The 11,230-nt window shown below is 42.7% G+C and overlaps 1 long non-coding RNA gene across 1 annotated transcript; it reads left to right on the top strand.

Annotated features, from left to right (window-relative positions):
* The first annotated feature begins 8,692 nt into the window (after positions 1-8,692).
* LOC308595375 lies at positions 8,693-10,815 on the top strand. The gene is made up of 3 exons (XR_014012022.1): positions 8,693-8,828; positions 9,221-9,299; positions 10,532-10,815. It is a non-coding gene; the product is annotated as an uncharacterized lncRNA (long non-coding RNA).
* The last annotated feature ends 415 nt before the right edge of the window (positions 10,816-11,230 follow it).

Raw genomic sequence — 11,230 nt, 5'->3', positions numbered from 1 at the left:
CTATTGACTGGTTTAAACGAAAGCATCTTCTCTCTGCTCTTTAGCTAAAAGGATAAGCAGTGAGAATGGTTAGGCTGATGGAACATAACAGATACTGAAAAGTTACCAAGAAGAAGGCATAATGGTAGTATCAATCATCACTGGGGAAGTGAATTTGCCTACATGGTTGGAAACTCCTCTCTCTGGCAGCAGTGCTGAAATGTCTTTCTGCCAAGGTTTCATCATCTGTACGATGTGATTTTGTTATGTGAGTGTCTCTTCTGGAAGTAATTTTTAGGAAGTTTACCCCCTGGAATAGCCAACCATATGCTTAGAATGAAATTAGACTTCTTCTTTTTTTTTAGTAGATGCTAGAAACAGCTTTTATACAATAAGAAACTTTGTATTTCTTTGTGGTTTTTGCACAGCTCGTTGGGGAGAAAAAGGGAAATCAAGTAGTAGGGGATTTTGCCTTCTTGTTCGCTTGCTTTCTGTTCAGGCAGATTTGGTGGATGTTCTTGCTTATTCATTTGCAGAGCTTCGGGTGAACGTGCCCTGTGTATTTTTCAGTACACATTAAATGCACCTGAGATAAACAAGTCATGTATTTTCCCCATGCCCTGTTATATCTAAGCCTATTCACCCCTTCCTTCATTTACCTCCCCTCCTGCCCATCCCCACTTTCCTCTCTGTTTCCCCATGTTGAATTTTAGCTCATGTAAAGCGACAGGCACACTTACGGTGTTCTGTTATGTAGAGCCAGAGTGATGTAGTGACTAGAGAGTTGGACTAAGACCCGAGAGGCAATGGTTCAAATGCCTGCTCAGCCATGAAGCTCACTGGAAGACCTTTGGCCAATCACTGTATCTCAGCCTAACCTCCCTCGCAGGGTTGTTGTGAAGATAAAATGGCAAGAGGAAGAACAAAGTACACCCCGGAGGAAAGGCAGGAGACAATTGCAATAAATAAACAAATAATACAATAACATCATCAATCATTTTGGTTCTATTGTTCTTAATAGACTTTCATATAAGTTGCTGGTACTCCGAATAATACAAGAAGAGTCCGCTGGACCAAGTCAATGGTCCGTCAAGTCCAGCATTCTGTTCTCACAGTGGCTGAACTGTGGAAAACCAGCAAGCAGGATTCAAGCAGAAGAGGTCTCTTCCCTCCTGTGGTTTCCAGCAACTGATATTCAGAAGAACTTTCCTAGTGACCGTAGAAAAAAATATAGGTTGCATTGCCCAGATATTTGTTACAGGTAGGTAGCTGTGTTGGTCTGCCATAGTCAAAAAAATTCCTTCCAGTAGCACCTTAAAGACCAACTAAGTTAGTTCTTGGTATGAGCTTTCGTGTGCATGCACACGAAAGCTCATACCAAGAACTAACTTAGTTGGTCTTTAAGGTGCTACTGGAAGGAATTTTTTTTTTTTTGCCCAGATACTTGTAATACTACACTTCTAATATTAAGCATTCTTATATTAGTTTCAAAATTTGCATCCCCGATGATGTGTTATTGGAAATGTATTCAGTGGGAGCGGGGAGGAGGGGACGTTCCTTGCATGTTTGTTATAAGTAGTGACCTATGAAAGATCAACTGTTTCAATACAGTGCTGTTTACTGTTGCAATAATATACAAAAGTTGGCAAGAATATTTGAAATAATAATGTATTACTTTTGCTCTCTAAGCTAATGAGCACCTTGGTGGAAGGTTACGGGGAAAGGGAGAGGAATGCTGAAATAATACAATACACTAAATGGCCATGTCAGGTATAGCAATATGCCATAAATGCAGGTGAATTTATTGGTGTTAACTTCTTTCATCCCATCCCTATAGATTAAGCACCTATGATTGTCACAACTGCTAGGTTTGAAGGCACCCAAATGAATTGGCCTCCAGCTGCAAACTACAAACGTGATCTCTGCATTGCCTAGTGGAAATCTGAATTTCCAAACTTCTTATTTACACTTGTGAATTATACCTCCAAGCACTCAACTGTAAGGCAAATCCAGCTGTTGGGGTTAATTGCATCTTAATCCATAAAACTCCACATCATCTGTGAATTAGCAACCTACCACATAGAAATTCTCTGTAGACCTGGTCCTTTTATGTTTCCTTTCTAACAGTGCTGAACCACAGAAGGGGGAATGGGGGTGGAAGAGCTTTTGCAATTGACTACATGCTCTGATTTTTATGAATAAACCCTTTGCTTATTGATGCAATTCTTTCAGGGAACTGAGAAATTGTAAAGAATGCCTTTTACCACACACAGTCACACCATCTTAAAAAAAACCACACACACCTTCTTTTAGGCAAAACCTCACCACTTCCGCAAATGAACAAAACAGGGGCTTTAATGGGGACCTCTGTCCAGGTGCAGACAGTAGTTCACAGCAGAATGTGTGAATGGATCCTGATTTATATTAACTGAGAAAGATATCAGCTTCCCCTAATGTATGTGCCAGGGGTGAATGCAATGTCTGTATGGTTACTCCCTTATTTCTGAAAAAGGTATTAAAAATCCATATTGGAAGAAAGTCACAGCTGAAGTATAAAGGTAAAGGGACCCTGACCACTAGGTCCAGTCACGGACGACTCTGGGGTTGCAGTGCTCATCTCGCTTTATTGGCCAAGAGAGCCAGCGTACAGCTTCCAGGTCATGTGGCCAGCATGACTAAGCCGCTTCTGGTGAACCAGAGCAGCACACGGAAACGCCATTTACCTTCCCTGTTTATCTACTTGCACTTTGATGTGCTTTCAAACTGCTAGGTTGGCAGGAGCAGGGACCGAGCAACGGGAGCTCACCCCGTCGCAGGGATTCGAACCGCTGACCTTCCGATCGGCAAGCCCACCACCCGGGTCCCACAGCTGAAGTAGCCCCCTGCTAATTCTGAGTGGCAAGTGAATGGTCCATATCCAAAGTAGTAAGATGTAGTAAGTAGTAAGATGATGAGGAAGGCTTGCTCCAGATATTTACATTACTAAAATTCTATGGATCAACACCATACCACAGCTATCTATGCTTTTGCTGTCTTATTACTAGGGCACTTATAAAATCATAATTCTAAATGAATCCATCTTTTCACCCTCCTATATAGCAGTGTAGCACTGCTCCAAATTTTATCATTCTTGGTGGAATCCGTGGAAGATGGATCTCTACTTAAGAAAAACAAAATGCCCAAGAGTGTTTCCCTCCTTCCAGATCTCCTTGCCCATTCGAATGATAGACCAAGAAAACAGGCCAATTCATAGTGAGGAAGGTCCTCAGACGTCATAAACTGACAGAACTCATTTAACTCTGAAGCACGCTTTTCTTGCAATATAGCCTCTTTATTTGATTCTAAACTCAATAAAGCATGTTAAATGGGGAAATAAATGACTATCCCCTGTCTGCAAAAGTGAATGCAACCTTCCTGTGTCAGATTTACAGCATACTGAGGTAGAAAACATTTTTGGCAGCACATGACAATTTTCTGGCGTCTTTGTAGATAGCTGTGGTAGCTGACCTTGCAATTCCTGCCCCAGCATAATTCTTTCCTTAACACAAGAGAGAGAGAGAGAGAGAGAGAGAGAGAGAGAGAGAGAGAGAGAGATCTGATGCACAGCTGATGTGAATTAGCAGAGATCAGTTGAAGATCCTTCCTTTATGGAGGTTTTTATCAACCATTCTCCACACTGTGGGGAGGGGACGTTTGCATGTAGCTCCAGCCTAATGCTAGGGAGAAGACAATTATACACCAATTGGGAGTGAAGGTCAAGACCTAGAGGCCAAGAGCAGCAAAGAATTCCACATTTAGGAATAATTTTCACAACAGTGTCAATGCATCCATTTTGTGAAGGGTGACTTCAATAAACACATAGGAAGGGGAAACTGGAGGAGGGCAAATGGCTGCTCCTAATGTGTGAAATCAAGGCCTAGAGAAGGTAACCTGATGGCCAGAAATCCTATAACTTGCAAAAGCCCTACAACTGCTAAGGAAACCAGCCCAGACATGGGTCCCAATAGTGGATCCCAGGTCCTGACATTGACAATACATGCAAGGCTGTTCTTATCTTGCTAGCTCAGTGGCCTCTTCAGCTATTTAAAAAGTGACTATAGTTGTGAGTTGTGGGGGGGCACGGGTGTAGGAAGGGGGCAGGGGGCAGCCCACCCCTAGTGCCATCATGGAGGGGGTGACAAATTATCAAGGAACAATTACTGCCCTACTAGGGCGGTTCATAAAAAAACTTTTTTTTTTAATGCCTGCTCCAAAGGTCTTATCTTACTACACTAGGGATTATATAGCTATATATGAAATTTCATGCATATCGGTTAATATTTTGACCCTCCTCCACAAATATAGCTGTTTACTTGGCCGTTTTCCTATGTCGTGAAGGCTGAAATTTCAATTCAGTGGAGCAGGGTCTTTGTGAGATAGTGTCAAGCTCCTTCAGTCTCCCAAGGAAAATTTGAGTGTACAGGCAGGAGGGGGGGAGCTGTCTCAATGTCTGCTCCTTTTGGTGGATGGACACTATTTGATATAAGCCTAAGACTAAGTCAACAATTTACCTGCAAAAGCAAAATGAAAGACAAATTGAAAATAACATCAGAAAAAGGGAAAGACTGAGAGAAAATTAATCATTACTACATAGCAAATCAAACTATTGCTCTTGAGGATCTTCAGTTATATTGCTGGAATCCATCTAAAACCAAATGCAATACACCTCAGCGCTTGACTTGAGTACAGTATTTCTCAGCTTATATAATATTCACATTTTCACTTCATGATTACTGCAAGATATAATCATAATTCATAAGTTTCTTACATAACATGCCTGGTTAGCCCTGAATTGTGTAAACAATATGTTTTTAATTTCCACAATTATTTTCCATTGTCTGCTCTAAGAGTTGTTGGCCAAAATTATTTGTTCTTCAACTGACTGTTACAGATAAGAATGTGGTCACTTGGCCCCCTCTTCTTGCAGCCTACTAATAATTGCTGACAATAAAAGGAAGAAGCAATAAAAAGAGAATACATATCCCTTCTGAAAAATATAGAGTGGATCATGACAAAATAATATTGTTATGTTATTTTGTGTAGTTTGGAAATATATCTATTCCCAGGAAAGGGAGATGCATTCAGTTTGTGGAGTTTGAGAAATGTACCCTACAGTATGACCAATGAAAAGTGAACTAACAAGCAAAGAGGCAGCGTTGACATCAGTGACCCACGCACAGAAATGGCAGTGTTGACGCTGCAGTGAAGTCAACATGTCCGTATCATATAGCCCAGGTTTTCCATATCCCTTTTATTGTCAGCGTAAGGAAAAAGACAGGACATAGATGAAATTAATATCTCTTTTCAGAACTGTAAGGGCAGTATGATCTTGGTTATAAAGGTCATGATTACCCTATGATGGAAGAAGAGATCAAAGTGGAGGCTACAATGGGTCAAAACTGAACCACCACATTTTTACAAGGCACCTGCATCACTGCATGTGTGTTAAGAGTCTACTGATACAAATCATGCACCACCATCATCTTCATGTTGCCCACAGAAGGGAAAAGCTCATGAAAATATCATCGGTGACAAGCGGTAGCTTCAGGACTGAAATCTGATACATACTCTGTGTAGAAGGTAGGCTGTTATCCTCCTGAAAATGTATAATCTCCCCTGCTTCACCATTCCCATGTAGCTGAATTATAAATTGGAAAGTGCACAGCTAAAATGTGTTAAAGGAGACGCACAGTGCTCCGTGTGAGGAAAGGTTTAGCATGGGCTAATTCTTTAAGGGCTTCCTGCTCTCTCCATGCCACTCCTTTAAATCCCCTCCTCCTCAAAACGTGACAGCTCACTCATCACATCCTCAGCTGCAGGAATAGTCAAAATACCAGTAGCCTGCCTATCCTAGCATGAACAGCAGAACAGCTATACTTTTTGCATCCGGAAAGGTGATCCAGAGAGAAGAAGACACGTCAATGCCGTAGAGCAACCATATACATGAAATAATGTTGCACTCCCTTTTCTCTCACGGAGCACATTCCACCAGCATATATTTTGTACAGGCATCATCAAAGGATCCACAAAAGAACATGATGCTTGTGCCATTATTTCAGAGACACCACTCTGACAATTGTAGCTGACATTCTGATCTGTTGCTAGTATGGGTCAATGCACATGATACTTCCAAGCTGCGGAATGCGTGATTTTTACTAGCCAGCCTAGGCTGATTTTTAGCTTTTAGTTCCAAGGGCTGAGCTGGTTATGTGTGTGCAGATACAACTCATGGAGGCAGATCAGGTTTCCACACTTGATTGGAAGTACAGATTTTCAAATGACTTCAGTATGAAGTCCACCCATTCTTCCCTCAGCATAGCATGCACGCAAACCAATTCAATCCACAGTCGTATAGCTAGCTGTCCTAAGGAACCAGAGACCAAATTGCAAACATGCGCTGGATTATGGAGAAAGCTAGAGAGTTCCAGAAAGACATCTACTTCTGCTTCATTGACTATGCAAAAGCCTTTGACTGTGTCGACCACAGCAAACTATGGCAAGTTCTTAAAGAAATGGGAGTGCCCGATCACCTCATCTGTCTCCTGAGAAATCTCTATGTGGGACAAGAAGCTACAGTTAGAACTGGATATGGAGCAACTGATTGGTTCAAAATTGGGAAAGGAGTACGGCAAGGCTGTATATTGTCTCCCTGCTTATTTAACTTATATGCAGAATTCATCATGCGAAAGGCTGGGCTGGATGAATCCCAAGCTGGAATTAAGATCGCCGGAAGAAATATCAACAACCTCAGATATGCAGATGACACAACCTTAATGGCAGAAAGTGAGGAGGAATTAAAGAACCTTTTAATGAGGGTGAAAGAGGAGAGCGCAAAATATGGTCTGAAGCTTAACATCAATAAAACGAAGACCATGGCCACTGGGCCCATCACCTCCTGGCAAATAGAAGGGGAAGAAATGGAGGCAGTGAGAGATTTTACTTTCTTGGGCTCTATGATCACTGCAGATGGTGACAGCAGTCACGAAATTAAAAGACGCCTTCTCCTTGGGAGAAAGGTGATGGCAAACCTAGACAGCGTCTTAAAAAACAGACACATCACCTTGCCAACAAAGGTCCGTATAGTTAAAGCCATGGTTTTCCTGGTAGTGATGTATGGAAGTGAGAGCTGGACCATAAAGAAGGCTGATCGCCGAAGAATTGATGCTTTTGAATTATGGTGCTGGAGGAGACTCTTGAGAGTCCCATGGACTGCAAGAAGATCAAATGCATCCATTCTTAAGGAAATTAGCGCTGAGTGCTCACTGGAAGGACAGAGCCTGAAGCTGAGGCTCCAATACTTTGGCCACCTCATGAGAAGAGAAGACTCCCTGGAAAAGACCCTGATGTTGGGAAAGATTGAGGGCACAAGGAGAAGGGGACGACAGAGGATGAGATGGTTGGACAGTGTTCTCGAAGCTACAAACATGAGTCTGACCAAACTGTGGGAGGCAGTGGAAGACCAGCGTGCCTGGCGTGCTCTGGTCCATGGGGTCACGAAGAATCGGACACAACTAAACGACTAAACAACAACAAAGGTTAGTTTTCAAAATGGACTTGTATTGGGCAGCTTGTCATATACAGTGGTACCTTGGGTTAAGAACTTAATTCGTTCTGGAGGTCCGTTCTTAACCTGAAACTGTTTTTAACCTGAGGTACCACTTTAGCTAATGGGGCCTCCCGCTGCCGCCGTGCCACCACCGTGCGATTTCTGTTCTCATCCTGAAGCAAAGTTCTTAACCCGAGGTACTATTTCTGGGTTAGCGGAGTCTGTAACCTGAAGCGTCTGTAACCCAAGGTACCACTGTAAAGGACTCCTTCAAACAGCTATTCAGGTAGAGGACTGTCCTCTGTAAATGCATGACACTCTAATTTCAACATGTAGTAATAGGGCCATACATATCAGTTCCACACAGGCTATTAAACATGCAAATGCTTTCCATTGGGTAACTGTATAAAAGAGAATTATATCAGAGATCAGTCTTTCTGTCCTGATTCCAGGTTTGCTCCAAAGTTGGAAGAAGCCGACAAAATCCAGATGAAAGTGATCTCTTTTAAAGTCACATGCCAACGCGGACATAATCTCATGGGGAAAGCCTTAAGTTACGCAAGATCATCTACTTCAAGATGGTTGGCATTTGTGACTCAACATCTGGGAAAGCAGCTCCCAGAATTGTAGCTTTGCTTACTGCAAATGCAGCCAGGCCTGCTATTTTGTTTTTACTCTGAGCACAAACCGTGGCTAACCTAATCTCGGATTCTGATGCGCGTCCAAAGTCCATAGCCTTGACCCACAGCAAAGAATGCAAATGTCTCAAAATTTAAACAAGATTAACTATTTTAATTGTATTTAAATAGAAATGCTTGGCTAAATTACATGTGCTTTTCCATTCTGTCATCTCTTTTCCAATTCTAGATATTTTTCTGTGCACTTATATGGTAAAGTTGTCCAAGACTGTTGTCATAGTTAAGAAATAATCCTTGCTGTGGCTATAATATGATGCAGTTGAGGTGCTGCTATGTTCAGTGTGTATAGCGTGAGACTGCCTTGTAGGATATATTCATGCTCAACACTCCTGATCCTTAGGCCAACTGCATGGCACCCATTTGTCTATGTGATGCCCTCAGTCTCCAGGGCACTGTATATGTTCCATTCTTGTGCTTCCTGGCAGGTGGTTACCAAGCAACTATGTCGCTTCAGAGTTTTATTGTCCTTTCATCCACTGGGCGACTGCATGGGTCACAGCTGCTGCTCTTAGGAAGGGAGGAAAAGGGGAGCTTTAGGGAAGAAAGCTACACATATGAACAGCTCCGTAAGAACCAGAATATTTTATCTCATGTGGCCAAAATATACTGTTAGTGTTTGGAAGTGGGAAAGGCATCCACTGCTAATAAAACAAGAAGAAAAGGCTCCGGTTCCAAACCTTTACAAACAACTCAAATAAGAAGGAAGGATAAGGTTGTATTATGGCACATAGATTTCTTTGGAGAAAACCCTATCTTCCACAGAGAGGGATAAATAAAGAAACAATGGCTTTTTAATATGCAGAAAGGGAAACACTCATAAAACAGGGAAAAACCTGTCCCTAATTTTGTATTATTATGTTATTGTAAGAATTTCAGTGTGCATCAGCTGACAGGGAAAATTATGCAGTTATGGTTTACATTCCAAGTGTCTCTTTCAGTCTCCTTATTTGTCTTGCAGAGAAGGACAGCAACGTGATTGTAAAATGTGTTAATTCAATGCAGGAATTTTTCCTCTTGGACCCTGTCCTTTCTCTTGGGTTTGTAACCAAAACCTTATTCATCCTACTCTCTGTTTCATTTCCATGTTTTTTAAAAAGACCCCATCTTGTGCATGCAATTGTTCGTTTCTCAATGCTAAAAATATCACATTAAATAAAGTAGGTTTTCAGAAAAACCCACCATCCTGAACTGTTATAGGAGTTGCTTAGGGCTGATTCTGAGATGATAGTTTTCATATAATAAGATGCTCTTATTTTATTTATTTAGTCAAGCACAAGGCCCCATTATTCAGTCAAGTAGATTCCCATAGCAGCATACACACAGTAAAAAAAAAAAAAAAAGATAATCCCACAAATTTACAGTCTAAAGGATATGACACAAAAGGGAAAAGGGAAAGGGAAGGGAGGTGGAAAAAAGCAAACTCAAGCACTAGTTCTTAAAGCTAGAAAGTTTTTAATAATGATCAGCTGTGATGTAAGCCAGTGAAAGCCAAACTTGGCCCTCCAGCTGTTTTGGGACTACTATTCCATCATCCCTAGCTAACAGGACCAGTGGTCAGGGATGATGGGAATTGTAGTCCCAAAACAGGTGGAGGGCCGAGTTTGGCCATCACTGATGTAAGCAGTTCAGGTAGCCTGATGGAATGGCAGCTGAGGGAGGACCAAAGGCAGAGCCAATGGAATTGTCCTACTTCCTTTCTCTTCCTTCATCTTGAAACTGACATGGTACAGCCCATTATGCCACTGTCATAAACTGGCAGGACGACAGGGAAGAGGAGGAAGAGGATCCCAGAAAGGGGTGTAGCCAGGACTGGGACACACTGGGGCAAGGTGGGGATGGGGGAGGAAGTACTTGCAGGGTGATGGAGGACGATGAGGGGATGGAGGTCTGTGCACAGGAACCAGAGCAGCAGGACGCATCACCAGAGCCAGAGGGGCCCCTGTCTCCATGAACATGGCAGGCTCTGAGGTATAGGGAGCACCAGGAGGCTGAGGCAGGCAAGGACCCACAGCCCAGCTCCCAAGCTGGCCAGATGGGGCTTGCTAGCTCTGGGAGGAGGGGTGTGATTCCTCAGATGGATCAGGCTCAAGACAGGTGAGGGTCACATATCTCCTCAAGCTCAGATGCTGTAATCAGCATGCAAAGTACAAAAGGGAAGCAGAGCTGAGGTGCTGAGTCTGCTCAACTGCCCATGTTGATGGATCTTGACTTGGATGCTCCTGTACCTCTATGGGACTGTGCTTCAGGTTTGACTGTATCCTGACTGCAGGACTTCAGACTTGGCTGCTTGGATAGACCCTGAGCTGTGTTTCCTGACCTTTGGACTTTGGATCTGAATTTTGCTTGTGTGGCTTAACCCCTGGACTTTGAGCATGACATACTGACTTTGCTGCCAGGTAGGCCAGGGGTTCAGGAGAGCCACCTTTTTCTGCTGTATGTGTAGCTCACGCCTGGATTCAGTAGGGTTCATTCCCAAGTAAGTGTGTATGGGATTGCAGACAGAGTGTCTGTGAACTTTACTCAGCTGTTTCACTTTACAAGAGAGATCATCGGAGGCCAGGTCCAAGTGACAGTAGGACAAAACTCAAACATCTGGAGTTGCAACAAATGAGGCAGCCTAATGTAGAGATGGGGAACTTGTGGCCCTTCAGATGTTCTTAGATGCCTTCAGATGTTCTTACATCCCACAAGTTCCAGCCAGCATGGCCAAAGGTCAAGGATGATGGGAGCTGAAGTCTAACAACATCTGAAGGGCCACATAGTCCCTATCCCTGGCCCAGTGAATGAGGAATAAATTGTCAAGGGAATTCCTTACATGCCCTTCTCAGAGAGGTGTACATACACCCTGAATGTCATTTTCTGTTTTAAAAAATGTTTTGAGCCAGTCTTAATTTCCTGGCAGGAATGATGAATGAATTTCTGACTTCTTCCAAGCAAAACAACAAACAGATCAGTGTTTTTTTTTTCT

The sequence above is a fragment of the Podarcis bocagei genome (assembly GCF_964188305.1).
Source record: "Podarcis bocagei genome assembly, chromosome: 9".
NCBI classification, from domain to species: Eukaryota; Metazoa; Chordata; class Lepidosauria; order Squamata; family Lacertidae; genus Podarcis; species Podarcis bocagei.
The sequence above is the reverse complement of the archived record's forward strand: the minus strand, read 5'-3'. Positions and strand labels throughout refer to the sequence as shown.